General features: G+C 40.3%; 1 protein-coding gene across 36 annotated transcripts in view; it reads right to left on the reverse strand.

The window, feature by feature from the left end:
* The window catches only part of TUT4 (terminal uridylyl transferase 4), a 199669-nt gene that overhangs the window by 110205 nt on the left and 72292 nt on the right, over positions 1–17172 (reverse strand). For 15 of the 36 annotated variants that reach the window (XM_082688363.1, XM_082688373.1, XM_082688380.1 and 12 more), the window contains exon 1: positions 15689–16209. The exons of 1 other annotated variant lie outside the window; for it this stretch is intronic. The gene's annotated coding sequence lies outside the window, so the exon portion shown is untranslated. Of the gene's footprint in view, positions 1–15688; positions 16215–16234; positions 16336–17172 lie in introns of those variants that run through there. 20 more of the 36 variants (XR_014299952.1, XR_014299953.1, XR_014299954.1 and 17 more) reach the window with 8 other exon arrangements.

Consider the following 17172-nt stretch of genomic DNA (forward strand, 5'->3'; position numbering starts at 1 on the left):
CCGCTTCCCCGTCTCCACCTGCCTCTCGGCCTACTTGTGATCTCTTTCTCATTGAAAAAAAAAAAAGTGCTGTCATCAACTTAAAATTTTTAATCTTAGCTATGAATTTGTGTTTTCTAATGTTTTTCTTTTTAAGATTCTATTTATTTGTTTGAGAAAAAGAATGCACACAAGCACAAGTTGCAGGGAGGAATAGAGGGAGAGGAGAAACAGACTCCCCACCTAGCAGGGAGCTCACACAGGGCTCCATCTCAGGACCCTGAGATCACAATTCTAGCTGAAGGCAGATGCCTAACTGACTGAGGCACCCAGGTGGCCCTGTGTTTTGTAGTCTGATGGGAGCAGAGGAAATACATGGAAAATGCATGTCTGACATTCCTTTCCACCTCGTTTTTTATTCAGCTTTGATGCCCCATGAGTCCTGTAGTTCAGCAGGACTCAAAGTGAGTATAAGATAAGCATGTTGTCTACAACCAAGCAAACCAAGAAGCCACATTTTTTACCTTAACTATACCTTGCTTCAAACACAGAAGAAAGGCAATGGTATTCTAAGAAATGTGACCCCCCCCCAAAAAAAACCCAAAAAACCAAAACAAACCCTATTATATCTTTTCTTTTTCATGTTACTTCCCTGTATTAACTAACCCTGTATGCTAAAACTGATGACACAGAAGGAAAGGGCAAGACAGAACAAGCCACAGTTCCTTTTCCTTTCAGTACTGCCAAAGTCAAAGGCAGAACATGTTGAGTGCCTGGCTGGCTCAACTGGAAGAGTATAGGATTCTTGATCTCAGACTCATGAGTTCAAGCCCCACAACACTGAGTGTAGAAATTACTTAAATAAAACTTAAAAAAAGAAGGTAGAGGGTGCTGGTGGAATGTGTAAGTATAAGAAGTAAAATGGGGGGCACCTGGGTAGCTCAGATAGTTAAGCATCTGATGCCTTTGGCTCAGGTCATGATCCCGGGGTCCTGGGATTGAGCCCTGCATCAGGCTCCCTGCTTCTCCCTCTCCTCCCCACTCCTGCTCTTTCTCATATCTCTTCCTCTCTCAAAGAGATGAATAAAATCTTAAAAAGTAATAATAAAAGTAAAATAAGGGTGCCCGAGTGGCTCAGTTGGTTAAGTGTCTGCCTTTAGCTTAGTCCAAGCCCACATCAGGCATCCTGCTGAGTGAGAAGCCTGCTTCTCCCTCTCCCTATCACTCCCCCTGCTTGTATGTCCTCTGTCAAATAAATAGAATCTTTAAAAAAAAAAAAAAAGAGCGAAATAAAAATAGCTCAGTAAGTACTGTGCAGTGTTTTTCCCTGGTAAAAAGTAAAATTAAATATATAAGTATACAGTGTACAAGTACAAGCTATGAAATACCAGCAATTCCACATAAGAGTTAAACACTCTTATATATGCACTTAGAGGTGACACTGAACAATATAAGGATGAACAGTAAAATTTATACTGAACTTAAAATTTTTAATTGTACTAGGGTTGCCTGGGTGGCTCAGTCATTTAAGTGTCTGATTTGGGCTCAGGGCTCAGGTCATAATACCAGGATCCTCTGATGAAGGGCTGCATAGGGCTCCCTGCTCAGCCGGGAGACTGTTTGTCCCTCTCCCTGCGTGCACTCCCATGCATACAAGCTCTTTTTGTCATTCTTAAGCGCACATAGGTCTCAAATAAATCTTTTTTAAAAGTAAAATGTTTTTAATTTTTCTATATTTAGAATGACACTTAAAAGTAAATTAAAAATAAATTAAAATAATAAAAGCGTGGGTGGCTCAGTCATTGGGCGTCTGCCTTCCGCTTGGGTCATGATCCCAGGGTCCTGGGATGGAGCCCCGCATTGGGCTCCCTGCTCATAAAATAATAAAAGTAAATGTAGATCACCATAATGTTGAGAAAAAGATCACAGAAGAAAGGAAAAAGCTTTATATTTTACTAACTTTAATGGCACTTCTTCCCTACTTTTTGAGCAAGGTCCTTATATCTTCATTTTGTACTTCATCCTGCAAATTATGTAGCTGGGCCTGCATTTGTTCAGGTAAATAAATATACACCTGGAATTCATTTTAACAAAGATTATTTGTCAACATTCACATATAAAGTGCTAGGTTAAAAGCTGAAGATATAATGATAAATAATGGGTCATGTGTAAAAGGGGAGACCATCATATAAACAAATAATGACAGTATTATTATGTGACACGTGTTATGGAAACCCTGTGGAAAGAGCCTTGGAAAAGACTTTATCGTGGAAATAATTGTTGGGCTAAAAATTTCCCACTTAGAAGAGAGAGTGAGAAGGGAAAGACCTAATAAGATTTGTATATAGTAAACAAAATGTATTTATAAAATTTGACAACCTTTTTAGGATCATAAAATAGCATACACAATGGTGAACACAGGAGAGGAACTGAGAATGTAAACTGGTACACACATTTACATACCAAGTCAACTTTATACTTTAAGCAAAAAGAAGGCCTAGATTTATAAGCAGAAGAGTGGCACAATTTCGGCTTTAGATTAATTTCAGGACAGTAAGAGGGTGGAGAGGAAAATGAGACAAGTCAGTAAGGTAAGCAATAGTAATTATCAATAGTAGTAAAAACCACTAACTTACTTAGGGCCTTATAACAAGCAGTTTAAATAGAGTTGGGAAGGGGGAACATCTGTGTTAAAGTTTAATGAGGGGTGCCATGTGGCTCAGATGTTTAAGTGTCTGCCTTAGCTCAGGTCATGATCTCTACATCCTGGGATCAAGCCCCACGTCCAGCTCCCAGCTCAGCAGAAAGTCGTCTTCTCCTCTCCCTCTCCTTCTGCCTCTGCCTCTCCCCTGCTTGTGTGCGCTCTCTCTCACTCTCTCTCTCTAATGAATAAATAAAAATCTTTAAATTAAAATAAATGAATAAATTTATTTATTATTAATTTTATTCAATTTCTCCAGAAGAAACTTTCAGACTCTTCAATATGCTAATAAGCACTGCAAATCTCCAAGAGAGAGATAATTTACAACATATCCCAGATTTATTTGACTCTTTAAGCCTCTTTTGCCAGGACCACCTATCATCTCAAAGAACCATGAAGAAACACTTTAACACTGTTCTAGAAAAGAAAAGGCAGCACTAAGCGAGAAAAGCAGAGGGCAGCAGAGGGCTTAAGACAGGAGTAAAACAATAGCAAATGTGAGTAACAGAAAGAAATCTAAAATCCTGGCAAGCTATGTTAAGGACCAAGCTAGATATATAAAATACCAGTCTACTAACTTATACAATTAGCAAATATTTTAATTCATATGGGGTAAGGGACTGATAGAATGACTATTTCAAAAGAGTAAGGGTAAAAAACAGTAATGGTATTGGGGGGGGGGGGATAAAGCCAAAAAGATGTTACATATAGAGATTAAGAATAGATCAGAAAACTAAAGAAATGAGAAAGATACACCTATAAATATTTTTGAGATTTTGGTCAGAAACAGAACCATTTTTTAAACCATATGAGTAAGTACATCAAGGAATGTAGACTGAGTACCACTGGAATACAGAAATTTTTTTCAAAATCTTATCCATTCATCAAAAGGAGAAAGAGAAAGCGTGTGCACATGCACACACACACACGCTGGGGGAGGGGCAGGTGGAGAAGTAGGCTCCCCACTGAGCAAGGAGCCTAATGAGGGACTCAATCCCAGGACCCTAGTATCCTGATCCCAGCCAAAGGCAGCCGCTTAACCAACTGAGCAAGCCACCCAGGCATCCCTGGAATACAGAAATTAAGGAAAAGTAAAGTTAAGGTATTAGATGACCTTCAATGTCCAACTGCCAATATGATGTCAAGAATTACATCCAGAAAAAAAAAAAAAAAAAATTACATCCAGTATCAGTGGATATAAAAGAATAACCCAGAGGTTCCCAGATTGAAATGCCAAGTCAGATAAAAAATATAGGCAGCAGGCCACCAGTCTTAAAGGAAGAGGAACTACAAAGACAGAAGAATAAATAGATAACATGCAGAAAAATATGGGTCTGGTTTCCTGGCTTTGAAATGTGAGGAAACTAAGCTACATCCCTTACAGGATTAGGACAGAGTAATGGTCCTCAATCTTTTTGTTTGTTTTAATACATCTGAGAAATAGAATATAAATTCCCAACAGAAACAAAGAGGAAAAAAAGAATGAGGAAGAGGGATGATAATTGTGAGTAGTTTCTAGTAACTATAAAATGCCTTCCAAAGGAAAGTGTAATTCTTATATAATGAAAACCACTGCTTTAAAACTGATACTATCGGGGCACCTGGGTGGCTCAGTGGGTTAAGCCTCTGCCTTCGGCTAAGGTCATGATCTCTGGGTCCTGGGATCGAGCCCCACACTGGGCTCTCTGCTCAGCAGGGAGCCTGCTTTCCCCTCTCTCTCTCTCTGCCTACTTGTGATCTCTGTCAAATAAATAAGTAAATAAATATTAAAAAGAAAAAAACTGGTACTATCACAGAAAACTTAAATAAAATTTCCAAAGACAAACTAACATTTATTTGTTTCTTTTTTAATCTATGTGGCAGAATTCAAGACACCATCACATAATGATACAAGTTCCTGCAAAAATATCCAGAGCTCTTACAAATATTTGTTTAAAAAAATTTTTTTGAAGATACACCATCAGCTAATACATGTCTAATATGCTCATTTGTTTATCTTTACACATTTATGAAGTTAATACAGTCTTACAGTACTTCTATTTTAAAGATTTTATTTCATTTTATTTTATTTTTTGAGAGAGAGGCAGAGCGAGAGGGAAAAGCAGGTTCCTTGCTAAAGCAGGGAGCCTGGGCTTGATCCCAGGACCCCGAGATCATGATCTGAGCTGAAAGCAGAGACTTAACCAACTGAGCCATCCAATGCCCCAGTATTTCCATGTTATACACTAATGAGGCACCCTAAGTTTATGAGTTGCCTAAAGTGACACAAACAGGACTGGTTTAGGACTATAAACAAGTGTCCCAATCTGGGGCTCAATGTTTAGGCACCAAGGTAGGTCTGCTCATCTAAACCAACAGTTCTCAAACTTTTTGAGATGTGTTCATATTCTTAAAAATTACTGAAGATTGAGGGACGCCTGGGTGGCTCAGTTGGTTGAACAGCTGCCTTCAGCTCAGGTCATGATCCCAGCGTCCTGGGATCGAGGCCCACATCGGGCTCCTTGCTTGGCAGGGAGCCTGCTTCTCCCTCTGCCTCTGCCTGCCACTCTGCCTGTGCTCGCTCTCACTCCTCTCTCTCTGACAAATAAATAAATAAAATCTTAAAAAAAAAAAAAGAAAGAAAGAAAAATCTTTTAAAAAAATTACTAAAGGGCACCAGGGTGGCTCAGTGGGTTAAGCCGCTGCCTTCAGCTCAGGTCATGATCTCAGGGTCCTGGGATTGAGTCCCGCGTCGGGCTCTCTGCTCAGCGGGGAGCCTGCTTCCCTCTCTCACTCTCTGCCTGCCTCTCTGCCTACTTGTGATCTCTCTCTGTCAAATAAATAAATAAAATCTTAAAAAAAAAATTTAAAAATTACTAAAGATCAAAAGAACTTTTTTTGTGTGGGTTATAGCTACTGATACTAATATCATTAGATAATAAAACTGAGAAATTTTTCAAATACAAGAATACACTTATTAACTCATTCTATAAGGCCATTATAACCCTAGTACCAAAACCAAAGACATCCTAAGAGAATTATAGACCGGTATCTTATATGAATATAGATGCAAAAATTTTAAACAAAATTCTAGCAAACTAAAGGATTATACACCAGGACACCAAGTGGTATGTCTCTTGGGAATGCAAGTTTGGTTCAATTATATATTCATATATATATATGATTAATATGAAAATTAATCAGTGTAATATACTATATTAATAACATAAAGGACAAAACAACAGTCATCTCAAATGATGCAAAAATGCATTTGATAAAACCTAACAAACTCTTAGGATAAAAATACTCAATGAACTAGAACAGAAAGAAACTGCCTCAACCTTACTGAGGCCATCTAAGAAAAACCCACTGGTGACATCATACTTAATAGTGAAAGACTAGATGTTCTCTCCTCTAACAGCAGAAACAAGACAAGAATGTCCATTGTCTCCACTTATAGTCAACACTGTACTAATCAGGTAGAAAAAGAAATAAAAAATAACCAGATAAGAAAGGAAGAAGTAAAACTATGTCTATTTGCAGATGACATGATCTTACATAAAGAAAATCCCAAGAAATCCACAAAAAACCATCAGAGCTAATAAATGAGTCCAGCAAGGTTGATCTCTAAAATCACTATACAAAGTCAGTTGTATTTCAAACACAAGCAATGAACAATCCAAAAATGAAATTAAGGAAACAATTCCAGGGGCGCCTGAGTGGCTCAATGGGTTAAAGCCTCTGCCTTCCGCCCAGGTCATGATCCCAGAGTCCTGGGACCAAGCCTCACATGCCCCAAGGTCCTGGGACCAAGCCCCACATAGCGCTCTCTGCTCAGCAGGGAGCCTGCTTGCTCCTCTCTGTCTCTGTCTCTCTCTGTCTCTCTCTCTCTACCTGCCTCTCTACCTACTTGTGATCTCTGTCAAATAAATAAATAAATAAATAAATCTTTAAAGAAAAGAAAAGAATTCCATTTACAATAGCATCAAAGAGAATAAAATACTTAGGAATAAATTCAACAAAAGTAGTACAAAGCTTATACACTAAAAACTACAAAACACTGTTGAAATAAATAGGTAAAGGCCTATTTAATGGAAATAAAAGTAAATGAAAACATCTCATACTCATGATTGGAAGACTTAATATTAAGATGACAAGAGTCCCTGCTTTTAATTACCAGATTCAACACAATTCCTTTCAAAACTCAACTCTTTTTCTTTTTTGCAGAAATTGACAAGCTGATCCTAAAATTCGTATCAAATTGCAAGGGACTCTACCGAGCCAAAAAATCTTGAAAAAGAACAAAGTTGGAGGGCTCACACTTCCAGAATTCAAAACTTTATACAAAGCTACAGTAATCAAGACTGGGTGGTACTGGCGCTAGAATACACATATAGATCAAATCAGTATCCAGAAACAATTGAGAATCCACAAATAAACACAGACATTTATGATCAACTGATTTTCAACAAGAATGCCAAGACCATTCAACAAGAGAAAGAACAGTCTTATCAATTAATGGTGGAACAACTAGACAGCCTCATGTAAAAGAATAAAGCTGGGGGCACCTGGGTGGCTCAGTGGGTTAAGCCTCTGTCTTTGGCTCAGGTCACAGTCTCAGGGTCCTGGAATTCAGCCCTGTATCTGGCTCTCTGCTCAGCAGGGAGCCTGCTTCCCCCTCTGTCTGACTGATGCTCTGCCTACTTGTGATCTCTCTTTCTCTCTGTCAAACAAATAAATGAAATCTTATAAAAAAAAAAAAAAGAAAGAAAGAAGAAAGAAAATATTTTTTTTAATTTTTTTAAAAAAGAAGAAAGCTGGACTTCTACCTCGCACCACATACAAAAATTAACTCAAAATGGATCAACGATCTAAATGCAAAAGCTAAAACTATAAAACTGTTGTAAGAAAATAGAGGTATAAATTTTTATAATCATGGATTAGGCCATAATTTCTTAGGTATGACTCCCAAAGCACAAGCAATCAAAGGAAAAATACATAAATCAAACTTTATCAAAACTGAAAACTTAACTGAAAATGAAAAAAATGAAAAAAAAACAGGATGCCTGGGTGGCTCAGTCGGTTAAGCATCTGCCTTCTGCTAAAGTCATGATCCCAGGCTCCTGGGATCAAGTCTTACACCTGGCTCCTTGCTCAGCGGAGAACCTGCTTCTCCTCTGCCTGCCCCTCCCCACTTATGCTCTCTCAGACAAATAAATAAAATCTTAAAAAAAAAAAAAAGTGAAAATGAAAAACAAACAAATATGGCAAATCCTCCAAAAATTAAATGTAAATTTACTATATGATCCAGCAATTCCAATTCTGGTTATACATCCAAAGAGCTAAAAAGCAGAAACTCAAACAGTTATTTGTATGCCCTTGTGCACAGCAGTATTACTCATAACAGCCAAAAGATGGAAGCAACCAAAGTCTGACCAACAGATGAATAAACAAAATGTAGTATATAAAAGATATATATACACAAGAGAATAATATTGTTCAGCCTTAAAAAGAAAGGAAATTTTTTTTAAGATTTTATTTATTTATTTGATAGACAGAGATCACAAGCAGGCAGAGAAGCAGGCAGAGAGAGGAGGAAGCAGGCTCCCCACTGAGCAGAGAGCCCCATGCGGGGCTTGATCCCCGGACCCTGGGATCACCACCCCAGCTGAAGGCAGAGGCTTTAACCCACTAAGCCACCCAGGCGCCCCATAAAGAAAGGAAATTCTAATACAAGCTACAACAAGACACTGTGCTAAGTTAAATTTCAGTCACAAAAGGACAAATACTGCACAACTCTACACAGAGTAGTCAAATTCATTGTGACAGGATGTAGAATGGTATTTGCTAAGGAGCTATTGCTTAAAAGATACAGAGTTTTTGGTTTGTGCAAAATGAAAAAGTTCAGGGGATGGACAGTGGTGATGGTTGCACAACAATCTAAATTCCCTAATATCACTGAAGGTATGCATAAAAATAGCTTAAAATGATAAATTTTATGTTAGGTATATTTTACCACAATTTTTTAAATTTTTAAAAAGAGAGTGTCCAAGTGGCTCAACTGGTTAAGCGTCTGCCCTCAGTTCAGGTCATGATCCCAGGGTCCTGGAATGGAACCCTCGATCTGGCTCCTTGCTGAGCAGGAAACCTTCTCTCTCCCTCTGCCCTTCCCCCCTGCTTTTACGCACGGGCACGCACATGCGTACTCGCTCTCTCTCAAAATGATGAATAAAATCTTAAAAAAAAATTTTTTTTTTAAGAAAATGGGAGAACATTTTTGCAAACCATGTATCTGGTAAGAGTCCAGTATCCAGAATATATAAAGAATTCTTAAGATTCAAAAATTATAAAATAAATAAATAACCTAATTTTTTTACATGGGCAAAGGAGGGGCACCTGGGTGGCTCAGTAGGTTAAGCATCTGCCTTCAGCTTGGGTCCTGGGATCAGACCCTCAGCAGGGAGCAGGCTTTTCCCTTTTCTCCTGCCCCCCCTCTTCTTTTGCCCCTCCCCCACCCCACTCTTGTGAGGTCCCACACAGGCTCTCTCTCCCTCTCTCTCTCTGTGCCTCTCTCAAATAAATTAATAAAATCTTTAAAAACAGGGACACCTGGGTGACTCAGTAGGTTAAGCATCTGCCTTCTTGCTCAGCAGGGAGCCTGTTTCTCCCTCTGCCTGCTGCTACCCCTGCTCGCTAGCTCTCTCTCTGACAAATAAATGAAATCTTTTAAAAAACCTTTAATCTCTAGAAATAAATAAATGAACAAAGAATGTGAATAGACAGTTCTCCAAATAAAATATACAAGTGTCCAAATGGCACAAGAACAGATGCTCAACATCATGAGTTATTTGAGAAATGCAAATCAAAACCAAAATGAATACCACTTCACCCACTAGGATGGCTTTAATTAATAAGATGAACAATAATAAGTGTTGGTGAGGATGTGGAGAAAATAGAATTCTCATACTTTGTTAGTGGGAATACAAAATGGTGCAGCCTCTTGGGACAATAGTTTGGCAGATACTCATAAAGTTAAACATAAAATGGGTTAAGTGTCCAATTCTTAGCTGACTCTTGGTTTCAGCTCACATAATGATCTCAGGGTCTAAGGCTCCAAGCTCAGCATGGAGTCTGCCTGAGATTCTCTCCTCTTTCCCTCTGCCCCTCCCCCACTCACTCACAAGTGGCACTCCCCACCATATATAAATAAATAAATATAAAATTTTTAAAGTTAAACATAAATGCATCCAAATACTCAGCAATTTCACTCCTGGGTATATAGCCAAGAGAAATGAAAACAGACATCCACCAAAAAAAAAAAAATCTTTTTTTTTTTTTTTTTTTTTTTTTGGAGAAAGAGAGAGAGCATGTGAAGGGAGGGGTGGCAGAGAGAGGGAGAAAAAATTCCAAGCAGATTCCACCCTCACCAGAGCCCAGTGTGGGGCTCAATCTCATGATCCTGAGATAATGACCTAAGCCAAAATCAAGAGTCAAACACTCAATCAAATGAGCTACCCAGGCACTCCTCAGACAAAAACTTTTACGTGAATGTTCATAGCAATATTATTCATACTAGCCAAAAAGTGGTAACAACCCAAATGACTATTAAATGATGAATGAATAACAAAGCATGGTATCTCTATAGAATACAGTCCATAGAATGCAATATTATAAAAAGGAATGAAGCACTAATACATAATATGGAGAAACCCTGGAAACACTATGCTTGGTGAAAGAAGTCACGCACAAAAAGCCACATGTATGATTCCAGAACAGGCAAATCCATAGACAGAAAATAGCTTAGTAGTTGCCAAAGGCCTGGAGGAGAGGGTAATGAGGAGTGATTGCTAATGAGCACAGGTTTTGTTTTTGGAAGGATGAAAATGTTCTGGAATTAGATAGTGATGGTTACAGAACCTTATGAATACATACTTAACACTATACTTTAAAAGGATGAGTCTTATGATACTGTAAACTATATCTCAAAGAAAAATTAACAAATACTCCATTAGTCATCAAAACAATGTTTTGTCTTTTTTTTTTTTTAAGATTTTATTTATTTGACAGATCACAAGTAGGCAGAGAGACAGGCGGGAGACGGGAGGGGGGGGGAAGCAGGTTCCCTGCCAAACAGAGGGACCAATGCCGGGCTCGATCCCAAGATCCTGGGATCATGACCTGAGCCTAAGGCAGAGGCTTAACCCACTGAGCCACCCAGGAGCCCCCTGACTGAGCAATTTTAATGACAATTATTTAAACTACAATGTGCAGGAAAGACTGACAAAATGCAAGCAGATTTCACTATTATGTATAATTCACACTTTACATTCTTAAAATATATTTTTTTCTTAAAAATGTATTTTTTGACAACCCATGTAACTGTGCTGAACTTAACACCCTCTGCATGCTCAATTTTGACAACCCAAGTCTGGGGTACAACATAATGTAGTGGTTAAGAGCTCTAACTGCAGACTCAGACACTCTGAACACTGAGTTCAAATACTAAGTCTGCAGCGAACTAGCTATGAAATCCTGTCCAAGATACTTAGCCCTTCTGTACCTCTTTCCTCACCTGTAAATGAGGATAATACAAAAGGGTTGTTGAAGACTGAGTTAATAGTTAAGATCTTTAGAAAGAAATTACACCTCGTAAAAATTGCAGTAAGTTATCTATCATCACTGTAAATCAAATACCCACCTAAAACTACCAGACTATTGGGGGATCTGGCTAGCTCAGTCAAGTGGAGCATGCAACTCTTGATCTCAGGGTTCTGACTTTGAGTCCCTCATTAGGTGTAGAGATTACTGAAAAATAAAATCTTTGCAAATAAATAAATTAAACTACCAGACTATTACTATTATGTGACTTACACCAATTTCTTCTTGAAAGTACAGGTTGCTTTGTGCAAGGATGAGCACTTTGCTCATCCTTGGCACTTTGCTCATCCTTGCTGATGAACACAGAGCTTGCAGGAAGCCCATACTCCCCAAGCCCTCATCCTATTGCTTTCTAATGCTAAACTAGAAATTAGTCAACCAAATTAAGGAATGAAAAAACTTCCTAAGTAACTATAACAAGTGATTACCTCCAGAGGTATTTTTATCTCAAAAGAATCTTCTAAGGGGCGTCTGGGTGGCTCAGTGGGTTAAGCCTCTGTCTTCAGCTCAGGTCATGATCTCAGAGTCCTGGTATGGAGCCCCACGTCAGGCTCTCTGCTCCGCACAGAGCCTGCCTCCCCGCGCCTCTCCACCCCCCACCTCGCCTACTTGTGATTCTCTCTCTCTCTCTCTCTCTCTCTGTCAAACAAATAAATAAATTTTTTTTAAAAATCTTCTAAGAAATTTAACATTTGGGATCCTCAAAAACTAATCTGAAATACAGCAACTACTAGAAAGAGGAGAAAAGAATATCATGAAAAAGGGTGCTAGACCATCCACCAAAAATGGGTTAACTCTGTTGGTAAGGAAGCCGAAGAGAAAGAAATATTAAACTAGGAGTCAGAAAACACACTTGTAATCACAACTCGAATACTATCTCACTTGGTGATCTTGTGTAACAAAATAAAAATCCAAAGGCCTTAACATACACAATAACCTTCACTCTCTATTTCCAACCATTTCGCTCACCACTCTATCCATATATCCTCAACTCTTGCCACACTGAATTTCTCAACTCTTCCTATTCTGAGCCCTTAACAACTTAACATCTTTGCATAGGTTATTCCTTAGTTCTGGACCAGCCTCCAGACTATACCCCCTTTTTTACCAGGCAAACTCCTACTCATCCTTCAAGAGCCAGCCTCTTTCCCTCTGACCTTCCATGACCCAGTGCCTTGTAATTTATCTATATTATATGCAGACTCAGTTCCCTGAAGGGAGAAACTGTCTTCAATAATTCTGTGTCTCTAAAACCTACCAGTGTCTAGGATAATGTACAAATGCAAATGTTTGATAAATGATTAAATGATCGGTGAATGAGTAACCCTAGGCAGTCCATCCTACAAAACTGAGAGACTACTTGATACATCTGGAAAGCAACAAGGCATATATAATAGGAAGAACACACTGAGCTATTCCAAATCTGACTCCACGATCTTAAGCAGAGACTGAACTCAACTACAAAAAAGGTTCCATAAGGTTGTTAAAAGTAAAAAAAAATAAACATGTCTAGCACAATGCCTGGTAAAAAGTTACTCAAATTCAGTTCCCCTTTCTCTCCCCCTTAACTCAGGATAATTATGGACACTCAATGAATTAATGTTGAGAACAATTTGGAAACCATAACACATTATACAAAATAAATCTATCACTTTAGGGGAAAATATCTAAACTGTTCATCTTTGCATTTATATAACTTTTCTTTTTGGATCTGTAAAAACTGCTTGGGGACATATGCTGGTTTTTAAACATTTCCCCAAATTACACAATTATCTAGAATTCTAGAATTAAAACTTAGTTTAGTGTAAACCTTCTTAATTCATTTAGTTCAGTTTTTTTTTTTTTTTTTTTTTTTTTTTTAGTTCAGTTTAAACCATCTTAATTCCTCTTAGATTAAGAAGAAAAAAAATTTACCTATCACCTATTCTGCTTTAAACTACAGTGTTTTCTCCTTGTTTTAGGTCTTTAAGAACTGTTCTTCCTTAGGACATACTTCTATCTGCAGTCATGACTTTCACTGAATTTTGTAATATTATTTTATGGATTCCAGTATTTGTAGTTTACTTTCGAAAATAACACATCTCACTTAATTGTTATATCAAAATGGTTTGTTCTTTTTAAGGATAAACAAATTTTACGGCATCAGAATTTATAAGTAAGTCTTATTTATTGCCTGAAAACAGACACTTTCTGTAGAAAATAAATTCAAAAAACTTTCTCTACCCACAGATCCTGATTTGACATTGTATAAGGAACACAACATTAAAACAAAACAAAAATGGAACACAACATAATTGATGATTATTCATGTCAAGGTTAACCCTGAGGTCAAAAAAAAGTTTCTCTACTTACTAAACTGAACCTGCTCTGAGAACTAATAAAAATTCTCCTTAAACAACTTTCTATTAATCAGAAATACTTATAGTTGCTATTATAAATTTTTATTTTAAAGGGTCTAAAATTATAACAGACATTACTGTTCTAGTTAAATGAACTAAAAATAAATGTGAATCTGTGTGATTTAGGAATTATGAAATTGAACTAAACTTACATACATGATAACATCCTGTATATTTATCTGTAACTGATAATAATTTGACCTAGGACAATGAAAAGACCTTTTCTCTTTGTATTCAGACATTTGCTACATTTAAAACATTGAATGTCAATAACTTTCACTTCCTCCTCTGTATTATTTCAAGGAACCTTTAATTTTATTTTCCACACTAGTCAAATTAAAAATTGCAAATAGGAAGACTTACCGAAAAGAGCTCTCTTTCAAAGCAACTTTCTTTTGTTTATATTAACAATTACATTTTAAAGCATAAAATATATAAAATTTTAAAGCATAAAATGCTTGTCCCCAAAGTATGCGGTTTTTAAGAACACTATTTAAAATTTGTTTATAAAAGCATCACAGCAGACTAGACACTAGTGAATTCATTATTTTTAAAGCACAGCATTCTAAATGAAGCAATTTCAAAATTTTACAAGTTGTGACTAATAAGTACTAGGATGCAATGTGCAGCAATTTTTAAGGACACCTTACAAGGGTGCTGAGCCTAAAGAAAATTCCAGCGTACAATGTACTCATATACAGAACATGCTGACTGACACCAAGAACAAAAAAGTCAATTTTTTTCTAAAGCATTCCACAATCCACCACCCTAGTATAGTACGCTCTCTAAATTGTCGTATCTAGTTGGGATCATCCAGTTTTATTAGCTAATAGTTCTCATTACTTTAGAAACAGGATATGTTCTGTTTCACCAAGTGTTACACATTTCGCTACTACAAGACTTGGCGGGGGAGAGGGGCCTTTTGGAAACAAAAGGTAATCTGATCCACTACAGCTAATTACTAAATGCACGCCAACAAAACAATTTGAATTGCGTTTCTAGACACTAAAAAGATCACAAAACCAAGTAGAATATCACATGTGTCAGGAACTACTTTTGTATCAAAAATATATCAAAATGAAAAAACATGGTATACCGAAACAAGATCTCACACAAGTTTCAAAATTCATCTGATTAAAGATCGGATAAATTTACGGGAAAAAAATGTTCAATCAACGTTCCTAAAATAACAGTAATTCATCCCATTCAGGCATGACTAGAAATCTGGACGATGTGCTTCTTTCACGTCCAAATATCTCATTCTTTTGCGATCCGGATACCAAAAGGACCAGAAACCTCTCGCGGAGGCGTGCAACACACACAGCTAGTGCTGTCTGTTTACAAATACGAATCTCAGTTTCCCACGTCAAAAGCGTTCATTACCACCATTCGACTGGGGGGCGGGGGAGAGAGAAGGCGGGCGAGCAAGAAACGAAATTCACAGACATCTCTGCCTTCTCTCCTCTCGACAAGGGTGAGCCCGGAAAAAAACCTTTATTATGTATTATATGAGTGTGTGTATTTGCCTGTTATATATGGACATCTGTGTCTAACGGAGGGGGGTAATGAAAGAAAAGGCATACATGACAGAGAATCGTACTGGACCCAAGAGAATGCTCACATCAATCCCGTTAACTCAAAATCCGCCTCCCGGGTCTACAGGTTTCGGCCCGGAACCGAGAACCTCAGCCTCTCTGTGAAGTTCGGCCCTCGAAGCGCCCCAATGCCCTTCTCAGGCCGCCAGGCCGCCGCCCCTACCTCCCTTATCTCAGCCTTCCCCTGGGACACCCGAAGTCCATTCCGGCAAAGAAAGAAGTGTCAGGCCCCAAGGGGGTGGCTGAGACACGCTCGGGCCGGGCCCCCGACACCTGCGAGTCTCCGCACCTGAGGAGGGCGAACAGGGGGCCGCCTGGCCTTTCCAAAGCACACCCCCTCGGCGCCCGGCGCTACGGCGCGGCCGGAACCTCCGTACCTGCGAGGCCCGCGAGCTACAGGCGCGCGCGGCGCCTCCTCATCTCAGTGGCTCCCGCTCCCCCCGCCGCCTCCTGCTGCCGCCGCCGCCGCCGTCACTGCCGCCGCCGCTGGAGGCCGGGACACGACGAGCTCAGGACTCCACCGCCATGTCCGCCGCGCCGCGAACTGCATTGTGGGGGGGAAGGGATGGGGTGGGGGAGGAGGAGGGAGAGGGAGAGAAAAAGGAGGACCCGCTGAGGGGAGGGGGCCGAGGGGGAGCCAGGGATGGGGGGAGGGGAGGGACGGACAGAGTGTTGAATGGAGTCCTGACCTCCGAGAGTTGGGCTGGGGAAAGACGCGGAGGAGACCCGGGAGAGGAAACGCAGAGGCGAGAGTTCAGGGGTACCCCCTCCCTTCGTTCTGGGGGCCCCAGGGTGCCGGTTAAACCGAGGCGAGGGAAAGGGGTAGGGGTAAACACCAATGGGGGGAGGGGCTGCGTTTGGAGGCTTGTGGCGGCGGCGAGAAACAAGAGGGAGGAGCCGAGGTGGGAGGGCAGCACACTCACACGCAGGCGGAGGAAAGGGGCGCGCGCGCGCGAGGACACTCGTTAGTCCGCGAGGAGGGGGCGGGTCCTCTAGCGCTGGGGGAGGGTCGAAGTCCGGGCAGGCTCGCGAGGAGGGGCGGGGCCACCGGGTGGGAGTCGCGAGCTCCCGCTACCCGACGGGGCCCCACTGGGGAGAACGGGGACGCCGGCGTGCCTGAGCAGGTCGGGGTTACGGGCACTGCCCCGCCGCTCAGTTCTGGCTCCTGGGCCTCCCGCCCTACCGAGGCCTCCAAGCGAAAAGAAGGGCCAGAAAACCGCTTCTACGCCTCGCTCCAGAAACTGTCCTTCCCCCTGCTCCGCCGCCGCCACCAAGGAAGCCTGATGTTGGACGTGCACTTTGTAGCCTGGCACACGAACCGTTCTTAGCCCTAGCCTCCGTGGACCCTCGGCGCCTAGCGCGGGCTTCTGAACATCAAGGGGGAGCTGGACGAAGAAAGCCGGGGTCGACACCAGCCTAGTCACCTTTGCCACCAACCCACCAAAGCTGGAATTCTTTTCGAAATGCAGCCTATTTAGGAGTCAGAAAAGTCTCAAAAACATCTCCCTACCCCGCGAAGATTTCAAAAATAATTTCTTTAGTTTCACTCGGGTTTGCAATTAACTACCATCTTTGGGCCCATTCTTACTTTGCTTTTAATAGGTTCCTCTGCATAATTATTTAAAGTCACAATCCGAAAGGATCTATGGCTTAATTTTTGTTTTGTTTTGTTTTTTAAAGACCCCAGCCTTTGGGGCGCCTGGGTGGCTCAGTGGGTTAAGCCGCTGCCTTCGGCTCAGGTCATGATCTCAGGGTCCTGGGATCGAGTCCCGCATCGGGCTCTCTGCTCAGCAGGGAGCCTGCTTCCTCCTCTCTCTCTCTGCCTGCCTCTCTGCCTACTTGTGATCTCTCTCTGTCAAAT

Source organism: Mustela nivalis, assembly GCF_964662115.1.
Source record: "Mustela nivalis genome assembly, chromosome: 10".
NCBI classification, from domain to species: Eukaryota; Metazoa; Chordata; class Mammalia; order Carnivora; family Mustelidae; genus Mustela; species Mustela nivalis.